Source organism: Cervus elaphus, chromosome 2 (assembly GCF_910594005.1).
Source record: "Cervus elaphus chromosome 2, mCerEla1.1, whole genome shotgun sequence".
Lineage (NCBI taxonomy): Eukaryota > Metazoa > Chordata > Mammalia > Artiodactyla > Cervidae > Cervus > Cervus elaphus.
This window is the reverse complement of record NC_057816.1, coordinates 30,610,983-30,622,697: the sequence shown is the minus strand read 5'-3', so window position 1 is coordinate 30,622,697 and position 11,715 is coordinate 30,610,983. Positions and strand designations below refer to the sequence as shown.

At 40.0% G+C, this 11,715-nt stretch overlaps 1 long non-coding RNA gene across 1 annotated transcript; it reads right to left on the bottom strand.

The window, feature by feature from the left end:
• Window positions 1-395: 395 nt before the first annotated feature.
• Window positions 396-7,356, bottom strand: LOC122676023. The gene is made up of 2 exons (XR_006335395.1): window positions 7,143-7,356; window positions 396-1,188 (listed from the first exon to the last, which is right to left on the bottom strand). It is a non-coding gene; the product is annotated as an uncharacterized LOC122676023 (long non-coding RNA).
• Window positions 7,357-11,715: the final 4,359 nt, after the last annotated feature.

Below are 11,715 nucleotides of genomic sequence, written 5' to 3'. Positions count from 1 at the left end.
AAAAAAAATAGAACATAAAACACTTAGGTAAGTTGCATTTTTTGGTGTTTTCTTTATTCAGGTGTTCACACTGGTTTCTTAGACATAAACTCTGTTCCAGGATCAAATGTGAAGAGGGTATATGAAGTGCTATATAGTTCAGTCACAGATGCTGGGTTTTGGCATTTAATTTTTAGATGTGGCAAAAAGTTCCAATATGCTTAAAGGAAGTCATGCATTGTATACCATGAAGTATGAGACCTACCTTAAAATTCTTTACTGGACTGTTCTATGTAAATGTTATTTACAAATCAAACACAGAAAGCAGTGCTCTATCCAGGCAATGTTTTCTTTGATGGAAGGAAACACAGTGGGTGGTGGTGGTGTGTTTGTTCTATATTTTTGCTGGTTTTGTCGTGGACAGTGAAAAGTCTGCAGGCCTTTTTTTTTTTTTTTTTAATTTATTCACTTTTAATTGAAGGATAATTGCGTTCCAATATTACATTGGTCTCTACCAAACATCACTCTGCATCAGTCACAGAGTTACAAACTTTATCTCAGTGTGCCCTGCCCTCTCTGAAGGGAAGCGCTGAAGAAACAGGTTTCTTTGTTTAGGGGCACAGTCTAGCCCGTCGGCCGTGATGGTTACTTTACACCACAGACCACCAGCAGTAGGTGAGAGGACAAGGACCCCAAAGGATCCTTTAGGTCCCCAGTGGCCACAGCTGACCTGCCCCTCAGACCTGCTGCTGCTCCCACTGGCCCACCTGACCAAGGCCCACCTCTGTGCCTTCACAGCTTCCACTGAAGGTGTCCCTTCTGACCAGGGAAAATGATCTGGATACTGTTTAAAAGGTATTTCAGAAAAGGAAGATGAGGCATTCTGGGCTTGCTGATTAAAAGTGGGCCTCGGTGATGCTGCTACTGACGGGCGGGCTTGTTCAGTGTCCTGATCAATCAGCAGCTGTGTCGGAGACCTGGGTCGTGTCTCTGCTTCAGACTTATTTGAGTTTTAAAATGATTGCTATTAGGAAGTTGGGCCCGTCAAAGCCCTACAAGTGCTGACATCTGTTGTTCTGTTGTTAGGAGATGTCTTACAGCGTCAGCCTATCTGGGAAGACAGGCAAACGTCCAGTGGAGCTGGAAAGAAATGCACAGCCAGGGACACTGTGCTTTGTCCTCCTCATGCTGTGGCTGTAAGGGCATTTGCTAAAAAACAGAAAAAGAAAAATCACACTTAGGCAGACAAGCATCTTTCTTTCTACCTAGGAAGTCCAAAAATATGTTCTGACCATTCCCAGTCAGGGTGGATCTTGTCCAGTTAAACAATTTACACATGAGATACAAGGCAGAGAGAGATTGAGTACATTCACTGATATAGATTTACATCAGTTTCCCTGTAAAATGTTATAGCAGTATTGTGAAAATAGCAGGATTTTATGCATATTAGCAGAAATGTGAAAAAGAAGTTTAACTTTTTTGTAACCAGTGCAAAGAGAGAACAGCTCAATAATCTTTGTAAGAATTCCTGTCCCAGATGAATTGTAATGTTTTAAGAAAACTTCCTGCCTTTTGTTTTTGACATCATTGAGTCTAGCTTTCTTGCCAATTCTGGACTATTTCTTATAAAGGGGATTAGAGTAGAGCAGAAGAGTTAGATGAGAGATTGGCTTTACTTATAAAATAAAGACCTTGGGAAATAAAGCATCTTTGTTTCTGTAAGCTGGGTCTGTGCAGTCAGAGTGGTGCTGTGAAGTGTAGGCTTTCTGAGGGCAGAAGAGCCCGGCAGATGTCAGTTCCTCTCAGCCTCCTAGGTCTTCCCACAGCAGGTGGACTTGGTTATTCAGTGAAGTAGCGGTGGTGGTTTTCCAGGTGTCTGATGAGATCTTACCTAGTGTCTGCGGTCCCGGTTCCCCACGCATGCTGGCCCTGGTGGATCTGGTAACAGGCGCACTGGCATCCACCGCAGTGACGGATGCTTGTCTGCACCTCTCAGTAACCTGCCTGCTCCCCACTTGGCCCATCTGACTCTTATCATCCTGCTGTGAGGGGACACGGAGACAGGTCATTTTTGTCCTCGCCATTGTCACTGTTGTGATGTCTTAACTGAGCAACACGTCTAAGTGTAATTGTTCCTTGTGTGCTAACATTTGTCTGTTTTTCCCCCCACAGTTCCTTCAGATGTGTTTTTCATCCATTTGGTGTGGAAGGGATATTATGAATATTCAGGGAAAAGATAGCCTGTGACCCCAACTGTCAAACTGTTTCAACTCAGCAAGCAGCAAAGTGAACATGACCTTCATTGAAGCCTCCCAGGGGAGCTGAAGTTGACAGGTAGGCACCCAGGGATCTCCCTCACCAGACCCTCTGTCAGTCTTCTGGTCGAGGGGGTGCCAACACCAGGCCGAGTGCTGTCTGACATCACCTGGGCTTTGCACCTGCTGCCTCTCACTATGTCATCTCAGTGACTGGGGCAGGACAGTTCTGTCTCCTCACTTTAAAGGTGACAAAACCAGTACAGAAAGGCAAATTAATTTGCTCAGATTACACACACATCCTGTTACATCAAAGATGTAAGATTTATGTCCAGATAGTCACATCTCCAAAATTCACAGTTTTGATATCCTCTTGCTGTCATTCTATAAAACTTGTTTGCTCCTGGTGAGCTTTTATTGATGTGTCTCAGTTTAAAAAAGCAATTTTTAAAAAAAAAGCACCAACTCTGGTTTATTTTTAAGTAAGACACTATTGTAAGTTCTTTAATACTTAAATCACAAAATTGATGAAAGAAGGACAATGTATATAAACACATTTCTTTTCTTTTCTTTTTTTTACTGGTTAAAAAAGAGAGATACCCAGGAAAACTAAGCGACCTTCCTAAGTGACAGTGCAGGAGTAGGATTTGAACTCTGTGGTCAGAATCTCAGCGATTAGAATTCCAAACCCACACTCAACCCATAGGACACAGAATCACCTTCATACTGAATCTACTGTCTTCTTTTGTTTTTTTTTTAATTATCTCACTTCTTACAACAATGTATCCTTTTTTATAGACTTAACTCCTAAAGGGTTCAGACTCTGAGTTACCACAAGCCGCAGCCTTGGTTCTGAACATAAAGGACCCCTGAGGGGCACTCACAGGTTACTGATGACTAGACAGACACATGGTTCACTTCTAGAAAGTGTGAGAGCCACTCAGGACTCCTCCCATTCCTCACATCTCACTTTCCTGCTTCCCTGGCTGGGAAAACATCTAAAAATGGTGCACACATTCTGGATGCAAGAAAAGAAATATATTTCATACTCACAGACTTTTAACATGTACTTATTTATGAATTCATGATCTGGGGTCCCCAAAATTTCTTTGCACCTTGACCCTGTGAATGTATAAATGAAATAGACTGGGTGCTCAAATCTAGTCCTGTGTCAGAATAAACTGAGCCTTTGAAAATATCCAGATTTCATAGGCTTACCCAGGTCCTTTGGATATTTCTCTTCATGGTGTTTGAATTTTTTTCCGCAAAGGAAATGCTCTCCAATGTGACTCTGATGCAATTAGGTTTGGATTTGGTAAAGAGGTTGGATCAAGTGTTGTTCAGACTGAGTCCCAGTGGACGGAAGTCCCCCTGCCCTGTACAGTCTGGTTGGGAAGGCGCGTAGAGAAGGAGGCGGAAGTCATGCTTCTGGAGGACCAGCCTGGACCTGGTGCCCTGTGGGGTGCTGTAATTTAATTGACGTAAAACTCTCCTGAATCTTATCTCTACTGACAGTTTTTAGAAGTGGGATTCAGAGTTTTATACGTTAAACTGGATGCCAGGAACACAGAGTTGCTGCTGATGGAGATGGACAGCAGCCCAGTCAATTTGTTAGGTGGTCCTCCTTGTCCTCAGGGTCCTCCCCATTCACAGGTCTTTCTCGTCTGTGGGTTCCCTTCCATCCTGTGAGGTTAGACAGTGGCCACTCTTCTGTGATGGGAGGAAGTGGGAATTAATTGCCAGAGTCCCCGAAATGAACATTAACCTGTCTCTCTGCACAGAAGACGTTTGGGTTCATTGTTATTTACTTAATATCTGCGGGGAGCCGGCCTGCTCAAGGCCCAAAAAGGCCCTGGGAAAGCCTTGAAAGAGGCCATTCCCTGTCCCACCACCCCATGATAAAGTAGTAAAACATTTGCTGGGTCTCCTTTGTTCTTCCTTGAGAAAAACATAGTAGTGATCTTTCACTTAGTTCCCATGCCTAGTTTATCTTGGAATGTTAAAAACAGAATGTAAGCTTCTGCAATCACTTATGATAAAGAATGGTATTGATGTGGCAAGAACCAGATGGCATTTTTTATGCTTGTAGTAGTATAAACGTAGCTGTTTTACTCAATAAAATCACTGACTTGCCTCAAGAGCATTCAGTCCTCTCGACCCCGTCCTTTACTATCGGTTCTTTTCTCAGGCTTCTATGCTGTTGTGATTGGGACTTGTTCTCTTTGCCGGCTGGTCCCGGCAAATATCTGTTCATTTGTTTGTTTACTTATTTATTTGGTTCTTCCTCTGGGTAGGGAACTAGCCATAGCTGCAAACACATCCCCCCGCCACCCCACACATATACCCTGACCCCCTGGACAAATCCATTCAGCGGTCATTCCAAGAACCTCTGTCCTCCATGCCATTTCAATAAGTGCAATTGATCTGTATAAGTAACTGCATTTGGGGTTATTGTTATGGTATCTCTTTTTTTATATTGATTTAGAATTCAATATAAATCAATATAAATCAATATAAGTATAAGAATTCAATATAAATATAAGTCAATATAAATCAATTTGTTTTAAATTGTGTAAGAATTTTGTACAAAATCTCCATATGTATTTTCAACATAGCTGTATTTATCAAGACTTTTTTTTAGTGATTCAATATTTTTATAGATTATTCTCCACTTAAAATTATTGTAAAATATTTGGTATATTCCCTGTGCTATGCAGTATATCCATGTAGCTTATTTCATACACAGTAGTTTAATCCTCTAGGTTATGTCTCTTTTTCTTTCTTATACTACATACCCCTGTCCTCAGAAGTGAGTAAAAACTGAATAAAAACGCTGGACTTAAAAAATTAATATAACTGAATGTATGTTACTTTTGTTCCTTCTGTGGGATAAAGGTGTTGAATTGAGTGAAGTAAACGATGCTTAATTGAGACAGAGAAGACTTCAGAAAGAGGTGATTTTTAGGAAAAAAGAAGGACTGCAGCTAAATATTAATCTCTGTTATTGAAAACACTATCCTCTCTGTATCATATTCCACATAAATGGGCCGAGTGCCTGCCTTCCTAACTCATAAGCATTCCTATGATGTAATAACAACACAGTGATTCTTTCCTAGGCATTTACAAGGAGGAGGAGGCCCACTTCTGAAAGCTTTTCAGATTAAAGAACCAGTGGATATTTTCATCAGCAACTTTGAGAATGACAACTGGGGACTGGATGGTTATGTGAGTACTTCCTGGAGGACTGTCTAATCATCATGTCTGTGTAGAGGTGGGGGCACCAATCGGTATTCCTTCCAAGACAACCTGGGTCCTGTCTGCACCGTGAAAACTCAGGGCCCTCATCCTGGCCTGATGGCCACATTACCCCTTCATCATCTGACGGAAGAAAGCCGTCCCTGAGATGAGAAAGAAACTGGCCAGGAGAGACAGGCTGTCCCTGCCAGACACACGAGAGCCTAGATGCAGACCACACCCCACTGTCAGCGTGGGACTCTGCCCAGGCCTCAGTCACCACCCTGCATGGGCTGAGAAAGGGAAATTCCAGATGCACCTTCACAGCCTCCTTTGCAAGTTAACCCTTTGCTTCTGCACTAATTCATCATGAACTTGAACATAAAGGGCCTCGCGTGATATGCATGAGACAGTAGCTATGACACAGTGAGTTTTACATAATGTAGGCTCTGAGGGAATTCATATGTGTGCCCCCATTTACAGAGGATACTCAATGTATAAATAAGGTGCCAAATTTACTACTACTGTTTTTTGAGACCAAAATGAGACAGTTTGTTGGTTGAAGTTCATGTCTCTCTTTTTCAATTTTAAGTATAAATGTGAAACTCAAAGGAATGACAGATTTTTAAAAGAATTAACCATTAATGTCTAAATAGGAGAAATAATATATTATGGTAAAAGGAGAGGTTATGATTAATCCTTGGTGATTTCTTCCCTTTCATGTGTATCAGGTATCATCCAGACTTGGAAGGGAACGGTTTACTTTTCAAGGTGACATACACAGAAAAGACTGGGAAATACAAGCTGGAAAGGCAAGGTATGCTGCACTTACGTGATTTTTCAGAGCAAATATCAGGTTGGTCTGCAGATGAAGGAGCTGAGTGTGATAGAAAGGATGTGATTTGAAAGAAACAGAAACAAAAATAATGGGCATGTATTTTACAACTGGTTAAAAAAAATTTTCCTTCACTGGCAGCAAAATAGAAAATATCAGCTGGCATAAATGCAATAAATATGCAAGACACAGAATATCCTTAATTTACAAAGTGGAAATGCAAAAGAATAAACAAACTACATTACCCTAAGAATATCATTAAATATAAGTAAGTAAAAATGGCTAATAAACTATGAAAAGATTTTAACTTGAAAAATATGACAACAAAGGTAGATCATTTTCAGCCAAGAGAATGTTGAAGTTTCTTAAAAATGTTTTGGGGTGGACTAGAAAAAGGCACCTGAATGTTCATTTTTGGTGAGTATGTGAGATGTATAAACTTGTCAATATTCTTTTATCAATGATTCTACCTCTAAAATTTTTAATCAGACAAATGTGATCATTATTTTTTGCATATTCAGGTATGTGTATAGCAGGATTATTTTTAATAGATAAAATCAGAAATAACCTGGGTGTATCACACATCTGTCTTAAATGAACTGCTTCTTATATCAATCTTATACAATGTGTTACATTAAATAGAAGAGAGTTTAATTTAGTATATTTCATTAGAGAACAAAGATTACATCATGATGTAGAAAGGTGTTCATGACATATATGAGAACGAAGTTTGTTCTAGACAGACAGAAGAGACAAATATGCCTGTCTTCTTTATGTCTTTCTCAAGTACTAATTAGACATGAGAAATGTTTGAAAAAAACAGTAGATGTGAAGCTTACCTTATCTACTTGCTAGATTTGTGATCCAGGAGGAATTACAACATTTTTCATCTGAAATCTCAGTGAAGAGTCAGTTCCTGATTGCTGTGAAGATTGAGAGTCAGTCTGAGGGTTTGCTTCGTGCTAAAGCTCTTCTCACACACATCTTCACCCATGTTGCTACTAACACAGATGAGAAGCAGCATCTCTCGTGGAGATGAGATGATGAGCACTGTGTTCCTCCTGAATAGTGTCAGCTACTTTCTACTTTACTTACAGAATGCTACCAACGTATTAATTGTACACAGAGGAGTACTGCTATGTAGAATTTGACACCGAGCAGCCTTTCAGAGGAACACAAGTGTAGTAAGTGGTGATGGTTGTCACTGATGTACTCATGTCATAAAAGCTTTATCAATATCCTGAGGGAAATATATAGCAACTGCGAAATAGCACACTTGAAAAATAAAAAGCTTGACCAAAAGGAATAATTAATCATAAAATACTCTAAATCCACCTTTCCAAACTAAGACCTTTTACATACAAAAGCTTTAAATTACAATGTCAGCCATCAATGAGATGGTGCTTTCAGTGGGGTTCTGTTATTTTGAGATAATGAAAATAGGCCAGCACTAATGATAGTGAAATTTTCTCTTGCTCTGAGCCAAACCCTGTGGTTATCTGCCCTCCTTTCTCCAAGACACACGCTCTAGTAATTTGCATCTAAGGACACCCAGCAAGCCGTGCCCTATGCTCTGTGGATGTTGGAGTTTACAGGTCCAGTCAGCCTGACTGGAAGCATCACTTTGCTGTTTTCTTTGCACCGCCCCATTTCTTTTTAATCTAACAAAACAGCAGCTTGCTTTAACAAATAATCTTTGTTCTCATGTGATGATGAGCTTATTGTCAGGAAAAACTATTTCCCTCAGATAATAATCTGAATCAGAAGCAAGTCTTCCATTCAACTAATGAGAAAAGTCTGTAAGTAATGCTTCAACGGCAGCCATTCATTTCAGAGTTATGGCTACACTCTGTTTTTATGGATAAAAATAAACCACCTCTTAATTATCTCCAGTCAGTAGAAGAACTGAAAAAAAAAGTGATTATCTTTAAATGGATACCAAAACAAGTTAGTTTGAAAGGCAACTCTAACGCAAAACTTATGTAAGAAACAAATTGGTTTTTCCATTAAAGTCAAAGCCCCCAGGACTTCCTGGTGGTCCAGTGGCTAAGACGCCATGCTCCAATGGGGGCCCAGGTTTGATCCCTGGTCAGGGAACTAGATCCCACATGGCACAACTAAGACCCAGTGCAACCAAACAAATAAATAAATACTAAGAAAATTGAAGTGGCACCCCCACCCTCCCCCCACCCCAAATCAGAATGGGAGAAAGTACAAGCCATGTGTCTACTCAGGGACTTATATTTAGAATATGTAAACCCGTATGGCTAAATAGTACATAGGCAGATAACCTAACGAAAACACTGGCAGCCAATTTGAATACACATGTCTCCAAAGCAAATGAAAAGATGCTCAACATCATTAATCATTAAGGAAACACAAATGAAAACCACTTCACACCCACTAGGGTGGCTCAGACCATAATGACAAGAAACAAGTGGAGGCAAAGATGTGCAGAAATTGGAACGCCTGTACTGTCTGATGGGAAAGTAACAATGGTAAGGTGGCTGTGGAAAACAGCCTGGCAGTCCTTCATTGGGTAGTTGAAACATGGGGTTACCACAAGGTTCAGCAATTCCACTCCAACACATATGGGCAACAGAACTAAAAAACATATATTCACACATGGATGTTTATATCAGCATTATTCCCAATTGTCCAAATGTGGGAACAGCCCAAATGTCCATCAACTAGTGAAGAGACCAACAAAGTGTGGTGCTTCCTTACAATGGAGTATTATTTTGAAAACATTATGCTAAATACAAGAAGCCATTCACCAGAAAAACATATATTGAATGACTGTATTTATATGCAATATCCAGGGCAGCCAAATCTATACAGAGAGTAGTGGTTGTCTAAAGCCGAAGGCTGGGGTGAGGAGGAGGAGGAGTGACTAGTGAGGGCTTTTGTTCAATTTTAGGGGTGACAGCAGTGTTCTAACACAGATTGTGGTGATCACTGCAACATCAAACCCCATTTTTAATAGTAAAGAAGAAAAACATTTGACTTATAGGTATACATTAAAAGGGTAAATTCTATGAATTCTATCTCACCTTCGTTCTTAAGAAGCATAACTGAGAAAATAACTGTACCCTGCATCTGATTTCCTAGGGCAGCAACAGCAGTAATAATGTGCAGAAAGGGGGCAGTGAGAGGCAAGAATGGAGGTGGAGGTTTGGGGGATGGGTGGAGGGGAGATGGGACACAGTGTCCAGGTCTCTCTTGAGATGGGTAAGGAGGAGATCAGGACACCACTTCAGAGAGTGACTAGGTAAGACTTAGCAACACTACAAGGTACATGTTCTATTAGGCAGTGCTTCTACTTCTTAAAATTCTGTATATTCGGACTCTGAGTGATGCATCTCTGTAGAAAGAGGATTTCATGGTGGCATCATACATAGAGAAAGACTAAAAATGGCCCAAACGTTCTTCAACAGCAGAGACTAAATTCTAGCTTAGCCAATTAATAGAATACTATACACCTGAAAACAGTCACATTCACATGTGCAGATAGAAGACACACAAATACATGGGTCAGTCTTAGGGTGCCGTGGAGCCGGGCCCTTTGAACGGCCCTGAGGTCTCTTCAAGAAAATTAGAGATACTAAGGGAACGTTTCATGCAAAGATGGGCACAATAAAGGACAGAAATGGTATGGACCTAACAGAAGCAGAAGATATTAAGAAGCAGTGGCAAGAATACACAGAAAAACTATATAAAATAGATCTTCACAAACCAGATAATCATGATGGTGTGATCACCATCCTGGAGCCAGACATCCTGGAATGCGAAGTCAAGTGGGCCTTAGGAAGCATCACTATGAACAAAGCTAGTGGAGGTGATGGGATTCCAGCTGAGCTATTTCAAATCCCAAAAGATGATGCTGTGAAAGTGCTGCACTCAATATGCCATCAAATTTGGAAGACTCAGCAGTGGCCACAGGACTGGAAAAGGTCAGTTTTCATTCGAATCCCAAAGAAAGGCAATGCCAAAGAATACTCAAACTACCGCACAATTGCACTCATCTCACACTCTAGCAAAGTAATGCTCAAAATTCTCTGAGCCATGATTATCTCAATAGATGCAGAGGAAGCCTTTGACAAAATTCAACACTCATTTATGATTAAAACTCTCCAAAAAGCAGGAATGGAAGGAACATACCTCAACATAATAAAAGCTATATATGACAAACCCACAGCAAGCATCACCCTCAATGGTGAAAAATTGAAAGCATTTCCCCTGAAATCAGGAACAAGACAAGGGTGCCCACTCTCACCACTACTATTCAACATAGTGTTGGAAGTTTTGGCCACAGCAATCAGAGCAGAAAAAGAAGTAAAAGGAATCCAGATAGGAAAAGAAGAAGTGAAACTCTCACTGTTTGCAGATGACATGATCCTCTACATAGAAAACCCTAAAGACTCTTCCAGAAAATTACTAGAGCTAATCAATGAATATAGTGAAGTTGCAGGATATAAAATTAACACACAGAAATCCCTTGCATTCCTATATACTAACAATGAAAAAACAAAGAGAAATTAAGGAAACAATACCATTCACCATTGCAACAAAAAGAATAAAATACTTAGGAATATATCTACCTAAAGAAACAAAAGACCTATACATAGAAAACTATAAAACACTGATGAAAGAAATCAAAGAGGACACAAACAGATGGAGAAACATACCGTGTTCATGGATTGGAAGAATCAATATTGTCAAAATGGCTATTCTACCGAAAGCAATCTATAGATTCAATGCAATCCCTATCAAGCTACCAACGGTATTTTTCACAGAACTAGACCAAAGAATTTCACAATTTGTATGGAAATACAAAAAACCTTGAATAGCCAAAGTAATCTTGAGAAAGAAGAATGGAACTGGAGGAATCAACCTGCCTGACTTCAGACTCTACTACAAAGCCACAGTCATCAAGACAGTATGGTACTGGCACAAAGACAGAAATATAGATCAATGGAACAGAATAGAAAGCCCAGAGATAAATCCACAAACCTATGGACACCTTATCTTTGACAAAGGAGGCAAGGATATACAATGGAAAAAAGACAACCTCTTTAACAAGTGGTGCTGGGAAAACTGGTCAACCACTTGTAAAAGAATGAAACTAGAACACTTTCTAACACCATACACAAAAATAAACTCAAAATGGATTAAAGATCTAAATGTAAGACCAGAAACTATAAAACTCCTAGAGGAGAACATAGGCAAAACACTCTCCGACATAAATCACAGCAAGATCCTCTATGACCCACCTCCCAGAATATTGGAAATAAAAGCAAAAATAAACAAATGGGACCTAATGAAACTTAAAAGCTTTTGCACTACAAAGGAAACTATAAGTAAGGTGAAAAGACAGCCCTCAGATTGGGAGAAAATAATAGCAAATGAAGA